At 39.9% G+C, this 11,140-nt stretch overlaps 1 long non-coding RNA gene across 1 annotated transcript in view; it reads right to left on the minus strand.

Annotated features, from left to right (window-relative positions):
* LOC117948674 overlaps positions 1-6,843 on the minus strand; it is an 18,452-nt gene extending 11,609 nt beyond the window's left edge. Inside the window, exon 1 of the long non-coding RNA XR_004657511.1 lies at positions 6,676-6,843. This is a non-coding gene — a long non-coding RNA (uncharacterized LOC117948674). The remainder of the gene's footprint in view (positions 1-6,675) is intronic.
* Positions 6,844-11,140: the final 4,297 nt, after the last annotated feature.

The following is an 11,140-nucleotide window of genomic DNA, read 5'->3' on the forward strand; positions in this document are numbered from 1 at the left end:
TGTCAACCTTTGGGATTGTTTATCATACAAATTATGAGCAGTGAAATGAGTTATCCAGGGAGGAGATGTGTATGATAAAACACAGATGGTGGAGCATCAGATTCTTGATGATGTCAGTTAGTACAGTCCAGACAAGTTGTGATAAGTGAGGAGTGCACCAACTGAGAACTAATACGTTTGATTAATGTAGAGGGAGGTATGCTGTAGGCTGTGATCTGGGTGAGAGTGGGAGTCATATTTGATTATAGTCGTAATTATAATCTGTGGGTTAAAACAGCACAAGTCATCTGGCTGTTGAGTCCCACTTTTAGTCAGAAAGTGTGATAATGTAAGCCCATACAAGATTATTAGAAGCACTTCTGTAAAAGTATCTTTATCAGAGTTGGGTACAAAAAGTTCTACTAGTTCTCTTCCGAGTATTATGCGGAGGATCATTTCACTTAAATACCTGCAACCATTGCAAAGTTCCTCTGTTTTTCCCTTTGTCCTCTTTGGAAACAACAAAATCACAATCCCCCCGTAGCAACATATCTCCCGTTCTCGGACCGCTCATATATCTGGCAAAATGTTAACATTAACAAAACCCAAGCATGTCTTGTGTATCAACACGCTCTCAGGAATGTAACAATTGACCAGACCATCAATGGAATTGCATTTAACTACGATGCCCAAAGTAGCGAGGACTATCTTCTGATTAGAAGAGATGATTACATGGTGGAAACATGTAATCATCTTGGATAAGGTCTGCACACCAGCAGCCATCCACTTTGGCTCAATGCTGAAGATTAAACAAACTCATGCTTCTTTAGTTGACCAAGGCAAAAGCTTCTCAGATCTACCCTTGGAAGTTTTCCAAGGTTTGCTTTGCTCACTTGTTGGATAATCTTGCTGTGATTTGTTCATTTGTATTGTGATAACCTCAGGCACATAAAGATCCAGCTGGGGAGGTTGACATGTTGGTAGGATAACGTCAAAGAGCAAACCCTAAAAAACAGTATTAGAAAATGTCTTTGAATTAGCTTTGTAATGAATGGTAAAAAAACATACATATTTTGGCACTCTTTGTCTCTTTTCCCAATCCTTAATTTCTTCATCTGCTACCCAACATGTCCCCCCCAAGGAACCGTGCACTGCAGCATGTCTGTGTTTACCTTACAGATTTACACTATAATCTTTTCCACTAAATTTGAACCATTTGAGTTGGATCGTGGACAGAAGATGGTTTGGATTGTATTTCACTGATTGCAATGTTTTGTTTCCATACAATCAAACAGTATGGACACACACCATTCACATGCAGTGCTGGTGTTTATGATACAAGGCCTTTGAGCTTTTCAGTCAACTTGAGGCCATTGTTGCTCTCACACAACAAGCTGTTCCAACTCTATCGCCAAACAAGAAAATGAAACTTGGACAGTTCTGCTAAATACATTCACTGACAATGTTTTTTAAATCTCCATTAGAAAGGTTTTGAAAAAATGCCTGCAAGGTTCAGGTTAGGAAAAGATGATGGTTTATGGCTTTTTAAGGTTAAACAAAAGAACTATGGTTAAAAATAGTATGCCACTAATTTAGCATTGCACTCGCAGAGTATAACATTGTTTGGACAGTTTAAAACAAAGACAGATGAACATTTATACAGTAGTAACAGAGACATTTTTCTTTTTTTTTAAGCTTACTTTTTTCCGACTCCACACAACCATATTTTGTTCAGTTTCAAATTTGTAGTCTTTAGCCCCAACTGATGCTGACTCAAGTGATATCACTTGTGGCATTTAATCAGACTGTGTGCAGTTCCCTCTGCGGCCACAAAGGGGTAATACAATAAGAACTTAATAGTTATCAAAGCATCCAGGGTGAACTTATTAGGAACCCCTATTGAGTCCTCTAACTGCAAAACATGGCTAATGCACCCTTTGCGTTATGGCTGTGTAGTTAGCCTGTTAGTTGTCTGGCTCAACGGTTGGACATACCGGCACATGAGAGACGCACCAAATGTCCCTCTCCTCGTGCTATCTCCGCTATCAGGGCTTAGCATCGCCCAGGACGGTTGTGATTCATTTAAAGAAATGCAAACAAGCCAGAGCGTTTTTTCCCCCTATCCAAGAAAAGTTAGTTGGTGAAGCCACACCATGCTCCGGCGCTGACACGGTGCCCTGCTCGGTATTTTGCTGCCATGCCTGCCGCCGCCACAATGCTCACCTGATGCTAATTTGTTGCTACTGCTGTAGCCACCACTGCACTTCATCAGCCCCACCTCCCCATGTTGGAGATATACAACACACCATACAGTGTGTGTACACATGTGTATTGCAAACAGACCTCAGGACTACACGGGTAAGAACATCTGCACCACCACCACCAAGGTGAACATAAAATAACTAAAATATATAAATGCATATGACACTGTTGTCAAAACCTACGCAATCTACATACAGACACACTTACAGACGGCATCTTGGAAGTTTGTAATCTATACTGTACTGGTGATGTAACCAAGTGTTGTCCCATTTCATAGGGTTACGTTTTCACCCCTAGCTGTTACCACTTGGTTTCAAGGGCCAAGGGCAAGGAGTATGGGGCATCATGGGTAGCGGTAGGATGGATAAATGGGATTCTGCCTAAGTCTGTGTTCCCAGGGGGAGAAGTCATTCCTGTCACTTCCCAATCCCTGCTGTGTGGAGCTTGATGCATCCCTCTGGGGAGTGACGAGGTCAGAGCTAAGATGCCAAATATCAACTCTGAACACATTCGTCAGTCACATGCTGCATGGTGTTGTGGCGGCACTTTAAGGTTACAAAACTGGGGTGTGAACAAAAGGTTGCGGCATTAATTACCTCAACTAACAACGAAAAGGGGCAAGAAATCAAAAAAGTCTGGCTCAACCTTCTTTCAGCAACTATTTTAACAACACCCTTGAGCAGGGCAGGGGAAGTCTGCTCCCACTGTGGCCGAATATAAAATCTTGTTTAAATATCTCACCTGTACCTTTTTGCTTTGTCAGTAGTGAATCACCAACACAATTTCGCATGTGGTCTCCTGCACTGAGAGCTAATGGGGACGTTTTTTTCCCAATATGGCCCCCAGATGTTCATTTAAAGGGTCGTTTGCTGTTGATGCTGTATTAACGCAAGTGTTTTAGTTGAATGACAGTGATTTATGATCTCCTGGGAATTCCAGGAAATTGTGGTGAACATGTAATTGCAGGGAAACATTTTCAGCTCCTCGCAGTTCACTGGACATTGTTGCCAGGTCAGAGGTCTGGCAACCACAGTGGAAATTGTATAAAAAAAGGACTGTTGGATGCCTGTGATGCCACAGCTTTGGGTTCTTTATTAAGTGAGTGAGTGACCAACGCAGTTTCACATAATTAATGTTTACATACTGTCCAGTAGCTCATTCAGTCCAGGCTGTTAATTGCAGTAAATTATACAGAAAACAAGAAGAAGTGGAGTATTTGAACCACAGAGCACTCCTGCCTCTGCACCACCTCCATCCTCCGTCACTATTTCCTCCAGGTGTCTATCACACAAAGAGCTGCTCTGTGAGTCAAAACCTAACTGGGGTCATTACAAAGAAGCACTCTCACAATGAAACTCTTTGTCCAGGTGCATGTTCTGTCGTATTCAAATAGAAGTTAAAATATGTTAAGACAGAATCACTGCTTGTAAATTCAGCAGGCCGTCTCAGTTTATTGTGGGGGAAAACACCATTAAGGATCCACGGTGAAACACAGTAGCAGCATTCTGCCCTTTTTGATTAAGCATGGACTTAATCTTTACACTGATTGTTGGTTGTTGTGCTGTTGAACTGGTTGCTCAATTTTAAATTTTGTACTGTAAAAAGTCACCGAAGCTATACAAGCTCAGATCCATCGCAGATTGATCGTGGTGTTGAAAAGACTAACTGTTGCAAGCTATTTCTTGGTATTTGCTTCTTTTTGTTTCGTCCTACATTTCATACAATTATACACCACATTTTATATACACCTTTTTCTGAGTCTGTTGCTCAGTGGTAGAGCTGTTGCTTGCCAATTGGAAGGTTGGTGGTTCAATCCCTGGCCCTTGTAGTCCCATATCAAAGTGTCCTTGTGCGGCAGCCTCGGCCACCATATATGAATGTGTGTGAATGGTTAAGGATTCCTGTACTATGTAAAAGTGCTTTGTGTAGTTGTTAAGACTAGAAAAGCGCTATGTGAGAACATTCTATTTAGATTATTTGTTGATTCATTCATTGACACTGTAGAATAGGCTAGTGTTGTAGGGGTCAACTAGCAAACTGCACACGATCACAAACAATGTTAATATTGGCATTAACAATTATTATTGTCATATAGGCAAAGCCATTTGAAAGTCTTGCTTACAAGGAGAAACGTGAAAATAAGCTGATTTATTAACACTAAAGATTGATTTAGTGCAAAAGATAGGGCAAAGTACAACAGGGCAGTTTGTGAAAATGGTCACATTGTTTTCCTCTGTTGATACGTCAATAAGGACCTCCACACGCAGAAAAGAACAAAGGGGAAAGGCGGCCGCCAGAACACGATCCGCGGTCTCTGGGGGACGCAACAACAGGAACATGAAAGGCCACATGGCGGTAGACAGAACCCCACGTGTGGGACGCGCAACAGCAACATGACGGCTGTGGTAAGGAAAGAACAACGGGGAAAGGCGGCAGCCAGGACACGAGCCGCAGTCTCTGGGGACGCAACAACGGGGAAATGAAATGCCACACACGGGAAGTGATCCTCAGTCTTCAGGGTGAAAGTCCTGTGTTGTTTGACCCATCCACCAAGCCAACAAATCTCCCTACACAGATTTTTGGCTTTTCAATACTAGGCTACTTGCTATTGCTAAATGTACTTCAGTCCATGCCTCTTGATGAAATCATCGATATTATATATTTTTAAATATTATTCTTTTAAATAAATGGACAAATTTTATGATGTAGGCCGAAATTGAGCTTCCCCTCTTTGAGAGACCAGCACTGATGTCTGACAATGTGAAAGGTCATGTAATGAGTCTCATTAACCATTAGTGCATTTCAAAGTGTATTCTTCAATCAATTTCCTTTTTTTAAATTAGATTACCTTGTGGGAACGTGCAGACTCACACAGTTTTTGTCTCATCTCTCAAGACTATTAGATTATATTGTACATTTCAGATGCGGTTCCAACTAATTTTGCTGTGTTGAAGATGTTGGAGAACAACAAAGTTTATGATGCGGCCTCCGCTTTAGTTTGGAAACTCATTAATTTGGACCACATGCACTGGGTATGTTCTTTCCCAAATAATTGCGAAATTGGCAATTTTATTTTGTGAATAAAAAACATTTAGTAAGCATTCTCAGTTTAAAAAAATATATAATTTGATACATTTTCATGAATGGACAAATGAACACGCACAAGAAGACTGTCTAATCACATTTAAGTACTTTATTGTCATGTAATCAAAAGCGTGGTGTTCCCTGAAGAAAGCAATTGAGGTCAAAGTAAAACGCAGCAGCAGTAAAAATAAAAGTCCAGGTTTTGCAGTTTGCCCATTAGAATACTGTGTAAATCTTTCTACTAACGTGGCACCACAAAAACATCAAGTTTGGCTTTCTTGGATTATGAGGAACCAAGCAATAAAGCATGAGGAGTCACAAGAGAAATTCAAAAGTAAGAGTTTTTATTTCCCAAAAAAAGTTAGAACAAAAAATAATGCCCTTAAAAAACGTCAAATAAACAAACATTAACTAAGGCTCTGAACATAGGAGACAACAAAAAGAATACAACTGACCTTAAAACAAAGGGGACTTATATATTGGCTGATCACCTTATTTAGTATAGAAAATCTTCATTTGCCATCTTCAATTTGCACAGCTGTTTGGGTTACCCACATGTCTACTGTACATTTGTCTTTTAATTGTTTTAATCCTGTGCTTGTTGTGTCTGTAACTTTTGCAGCAATGTTACTCAGTGTCCAAAACAATTTTCTCGTTAGGAAGACTAATAAAGATACTTTGACTTCACCACTTGGACCTCTTTTTTTTTAGTGAAAACAATATTGGCATATAGCCTATTGTAGTGTTATATTTCACATGTAACATTCACACTTGGAGCAAATAAGCTCTTACACAATGTAACACTGTCCATCAATAAAAGGGTGAAATGTCTATGGAACCATTCGGCAACTTTTAAAAAGTAAACTTTCCATTCAGAATCTTATTTGGCGTCCATTTTGACGTTTCACGCTTGCCATCCACACAAATGGGTTTGAATAACAGCAATAATTCTAAGTTTTGCTCCCTTGTGGACATAAAGACGGAAGATATTGGACTCTAAAATTAAGAAACTATAAAGATAATTAAGTGATAAATCTCATGCACATTGTAAACATGAATGGGATGTTACTTCCCCCCAGCAAAATATAAGGTCAAAAACCAGTGGGGTGCCCGGTTTTATGAATACAGCAGTCTACACTTTGTAGTTATTGGTTCAGTGAACTAAGACTGTAATTTGGGAGGATTGTACAATTAGGAAATGTTTTTAAAATTGCACAATCCTCCCAAATTATAGTCATTAGAATACATTATACATTATTACACTTACATGTACAGCACTTTATATATTGCCCTTAGTAACTGACATCATTTTAAACACATTTGGCAACTTTATCAGCCTTTTCTAATTACCTCAACAACTGCCAACATATATCCATTAAACTTCTCACAACAATATGAACAGCAGTCTTCATACAGCAATCCATCAGTAAGAATGGCACATAAATAATTATAAAAAATAATGGTCACAACTTTAAATAATAAAAGTATTTAAATGAACAACAATCAACAGTATTTTAATGCAGGTTGGTAACAATAGGGTAAACCTACTGCTGAGTGAAGAGAAAAGGCTCCAGGAATAATACATCCTGATTGGTCGGAGAGAATTGTCACCATTCACTGTGTCAACATTGCTGGCGACAGACGGGGGTGTCCTGAACAAACAAGCGCTATATATATATATTTTTTCTTTCCTTGTTTTTTTATGCCTCCACCTTCTTTTGAAACTAATTTGTGTTCTGGCTGTGGCAACAGCCACATGCCAAGAATCAAAAGCAACACACCTTTGACTTTCTGTGTGTGTGTGTCGCGTTAGGTCATGGCAGTTTCCTGCTATGACGACCAGCCGGTCCTAATCTGCAAGGGAAAAAGGAGGACGGGGCACTGCGGCCAAGTCGAAAAACGCCATTACATTGGCTGAAGAAAAATACTGATGTTGGGAGCAGATCTTTTGTCTTGCAGCTGTAATATACAGTAACTGTGGACGCAACAGAGGCCCGGGCATGGCACAAGAGCTCTAAAGACCTCTTCACAATTTCATGTGCGAGGGATAAACCCAAGAGCAACAGCTCTTAAAGGGCTTTGCCTATACACATAGACTCTGGAGTAAAAATACATAACTATCGATATGATGACTGAAAAATGATTACAGTTCCTTACCTCTGGGTTGGTGACAAAAAAATTACTCCAATAACAGAGTTATTAACTCCTTACAAAGAAACTGTTGAATTTGATATGAGTTATAGCTATTAGTTTTTTTATTTATTGTAGAGGATTAAAGCCATAGTGACTAGTTTCTGCATCCCCCATGAGGAATTCTACCAAAACTGTTGGCCTGTTAACGTGATACAAGCCTTCAGTGACCCCCAACCATAGAAATACCTTTAGATTGTACTACACATTTTACTGCGGGATAACATGTCAGACAGTTCTGATAAAAATGTTTCCAGCCATCTACTACATACATATGTCACAAACGTGGGAGGGTATTCACAAGGCTTTTCCCAATCAGTCTTACATATTGCTGTAAATGAACAGCATTAACAGTTTAGCTGTTGGTCTAAATGGAGACTTTGTTCTTTTTTTCCGCTGTCTGGTTTGATACACAACAGAAGCAGTTGTGCATGCTTTTTGGGGGATTTTTCCTTGCATGACGAAGGTCTGTGGCCTCAAGCTAGTGGCATGGCTGTGGATGGCAGAGCCTGACACAATCAAAAGCATTAATTACAATCAGGCATGTAATCGGCAATGTTTGAAAAAGAGCTGATTCGCAAATTTGGCTTAGGAGGAAAAAAGGGAATTTTTGACAGGAGACACATTTGCGTGTGAGTGGAGAGACTCGTGTGTGTGAGGCTGAAAATAGGTTGCTGAAACAGATGAAAAACACAGACGCGTCTTGGCAAACAATGAATCGCAATGTGGTCGCGTCCGTTAATTATTCTAACAGCACTGAATGTATTTCAGTCAGACAAACACTTCATCATTGCAACAAACTGAAACTTGTGCCGCTGTTTGACTTCATCAGCTAGAGGTTTTAGCATTGAATGGTTTGTGCATGCTGATACCTCTGAGGGGCCAAATCCAAAGCCATTATCAAGAGTCTGTCACATGAGCTGAGTCTACGAGAAAAAATGTTGATTGTAAAAACGAATGCACAAGAGATTGATTTCAGCTTTAAAAGCAATAAATGGCATAGCTGCGTAGCATTTCCTTGGATGCCTTAATAACCTTTCAATGCTTTTAATGAACACATTGGTGTTCTCAGCGCATACTCTGATTTTACATTTGAAAATGTATCAAAACATACTTTCTTTATCAGAATAAACAGCCCCCAGGATTCTTCTTGAGCTCAGTCAGGCTCACTGGTAGATGTCCAAACCACAGCTTTGAGAGACGTTCCATTGGAATTTATATCAGACCTGTCAGTGGGCCTCTTGGCTGGAACCCTGGTGTTGAGCGTCCTGATGCCTATTTGCAAATTACCTCCTTTACCAGAGTCGAGGGTAGAATAACACACAGCAGCCTGCTGTCTGTCCAAGACCCAGCTACCTGGGTCAGCTACTGCGGGGAGAAGAGATATGGGGCAGCACCGAGGGGGGCTGAGAGATGTCAAACCTGACTAACCAAACCCTACTGATACGAGACCTGTTGCACCTTCCACGCTCACCCACTGGTATCCCATTTCTGTTATTATGGGAGTTTTTTAAAGGAAGTGTCCAGAGTTGTTAGCAGCAGACATTTTACTGTTTTTTGACATGAGGGTATAATAAAGCAGACTGGGGTAGACTTGAGCATGGTATTCATGTTCTAGATCTGCATGATGGATGGTGGCAGTGGCTGAGTGGGACAGGTTGCCTGCTCTAATGGGTCTCTGAGGAACTTAATCAGCCATTCCCGCAGCGCAAGGATAAATAACAAACTGGACAAGTGTGCTGCAGGGGGTGGTCCGCCCAAGAAAGAGCAGACGGATGGCACTCAAAATATGGCAAAAAGACCCCATTAGCAAAATAATGAGTGTCATTGTGAGTGAAATCTGACAAAGTGAAACACACACTCTTGAAATACATCTTTGTGCATTCACAAGGCATCTAAATCTGTGGTGAAGGTTAGCGTAGGTGTGTCAGTTCTTGTTTGAACCTCATACCTAAGTTCTAGACAGCTTGCACAGCAAATATGTAAAGAGCACCACTGCAGTATGCTCATGTTCAGTGGAAACTGGCATGGGTGCAAAGACATAAACTCTCTGTATAAATCTCTACTTAACACAGGGAAGTATTATATACTGCCATCCAAGTTTCTGATATACGTAAATGTTATGTTGTTAGATTAGTACATTTACATGATTAGAAATAGGAGCATGGCTGTGGCTGCTTGAAATACATGGCATCAGCTGCCAAGAATGTATTGATGAGTTTTTTTTCGAAAAGATTCTTTTGCAAATAAGGGTACCATAAATGATCTCATAGTAGTATATCGGCAGTATAAGTTGAGGAACTGAGAAAACAAGGTACATGGTGTACTCTAAAGATGAAAAGGAGGATACTGTAGGATACTGTGTAGATATTACATTTTTTCTACTTTTACCTGAAGGAAAATATGCAATGGAAAAACACAACGTTGTAAAAATGTCAAACTCAAGCTGTGTTCAAGAAATCACAGAAGCTCCTGGAGATAAACTGCAAATTGCAATTTACTGTAAACAGTAATTATTGTAAATACAAACACTTGGGATGACAGTTTTCTGTATTATTTGCTATTTGCTATCAATAAGGTATGTATGTCCCTGCGGTTTAAGCATTTTGATACTTTCACAGTATTTATAATGCACCTCAACTTCCTTTAAATGAATTTTTCAAAAAAACTCGTAACTCGTAAATTGGACCTTTAATGTCAATGTGCTCTTCAGTCCTCCACCAGCCTAGACACCAGGTTGAATGCAACATATATGGCATGTATCATTTCTAGGACTGGGCAAGTTAACGCGTTATTATTGCATTAAGTAATTATTTAATTAACACCGACAATTTTTTTTATTGCCGTTAACGCAGTTGTTATCATTTCTTCATTATTAAAACAGTTTGTTGCTCACAGGCTTTGTAAGACCTGAGACAGAGAGACTCGCCCACGAGCAAAAACAGCACCTCTGATTCATGGCTTAATCATTTATCAACCATACAACACAGAAACTCACCAATAGTTGCGTCTAAAAGGTAACGAGTTAGGGGTTACGAAGGTCTCTTCCGGGTCCTTCTAGCCTCTACAGGTGATTTTTTATCCAGCCTGGAACTTCCAGCCTTTTTCAGGGTTGTTGAGCATTAAATCCAAACCGTCACATCCAAGATTGATCCACTTTTCGCGTTTTGGCTAATTTACGCCGCTCGCTCGCGGCTCCGTGTCTGCTCTCCTGTGTTTAGCGTTAGGTAAGTAAGCCAATTGAATGCCCATATATGGGAGAAGATGTCATCCAGAGAGTATGGAGGCTGAAAGAGGTCAATACACCCAGTCAAACTGGCTAATATGCAATCAAAGATGCTATAGTGCACAACATAGATATCTACCGTTTTATAGAGGATAATGGCCTCACTGGTTTGAGATTTGGCATATATTTATATTATATGTTATATATTTAGGCCTTTTTTGAAGAAATGTAAATAGTGTGCTTTATATGAGTTATGTTTATTATGTTTATTTTTGCATATAGGAGAACTATTTTAGACACACAAATGCTTCTGTAGCATTGCTGTGGGTGTAATATCAATAACTATGACATTGTTATGTTGATTATTGGCATAAGTAAATGTCATGAGGGCAAAAGCGT

This window comes from Etheostoma cragini, chromosome 8, assembly GCF_013103735.1.
Source record: "Etheostoma cragini isolate CJK2018 chromosome 8, CSU_Ecrag_1.0, whole genome shotgun sequence".
Lineage (NCBI taxonomy): Eukaryota > Metazoa > Chordata > Actinopteri > Perciformes > Percidae > Etheostoma > Etheostoma cragini.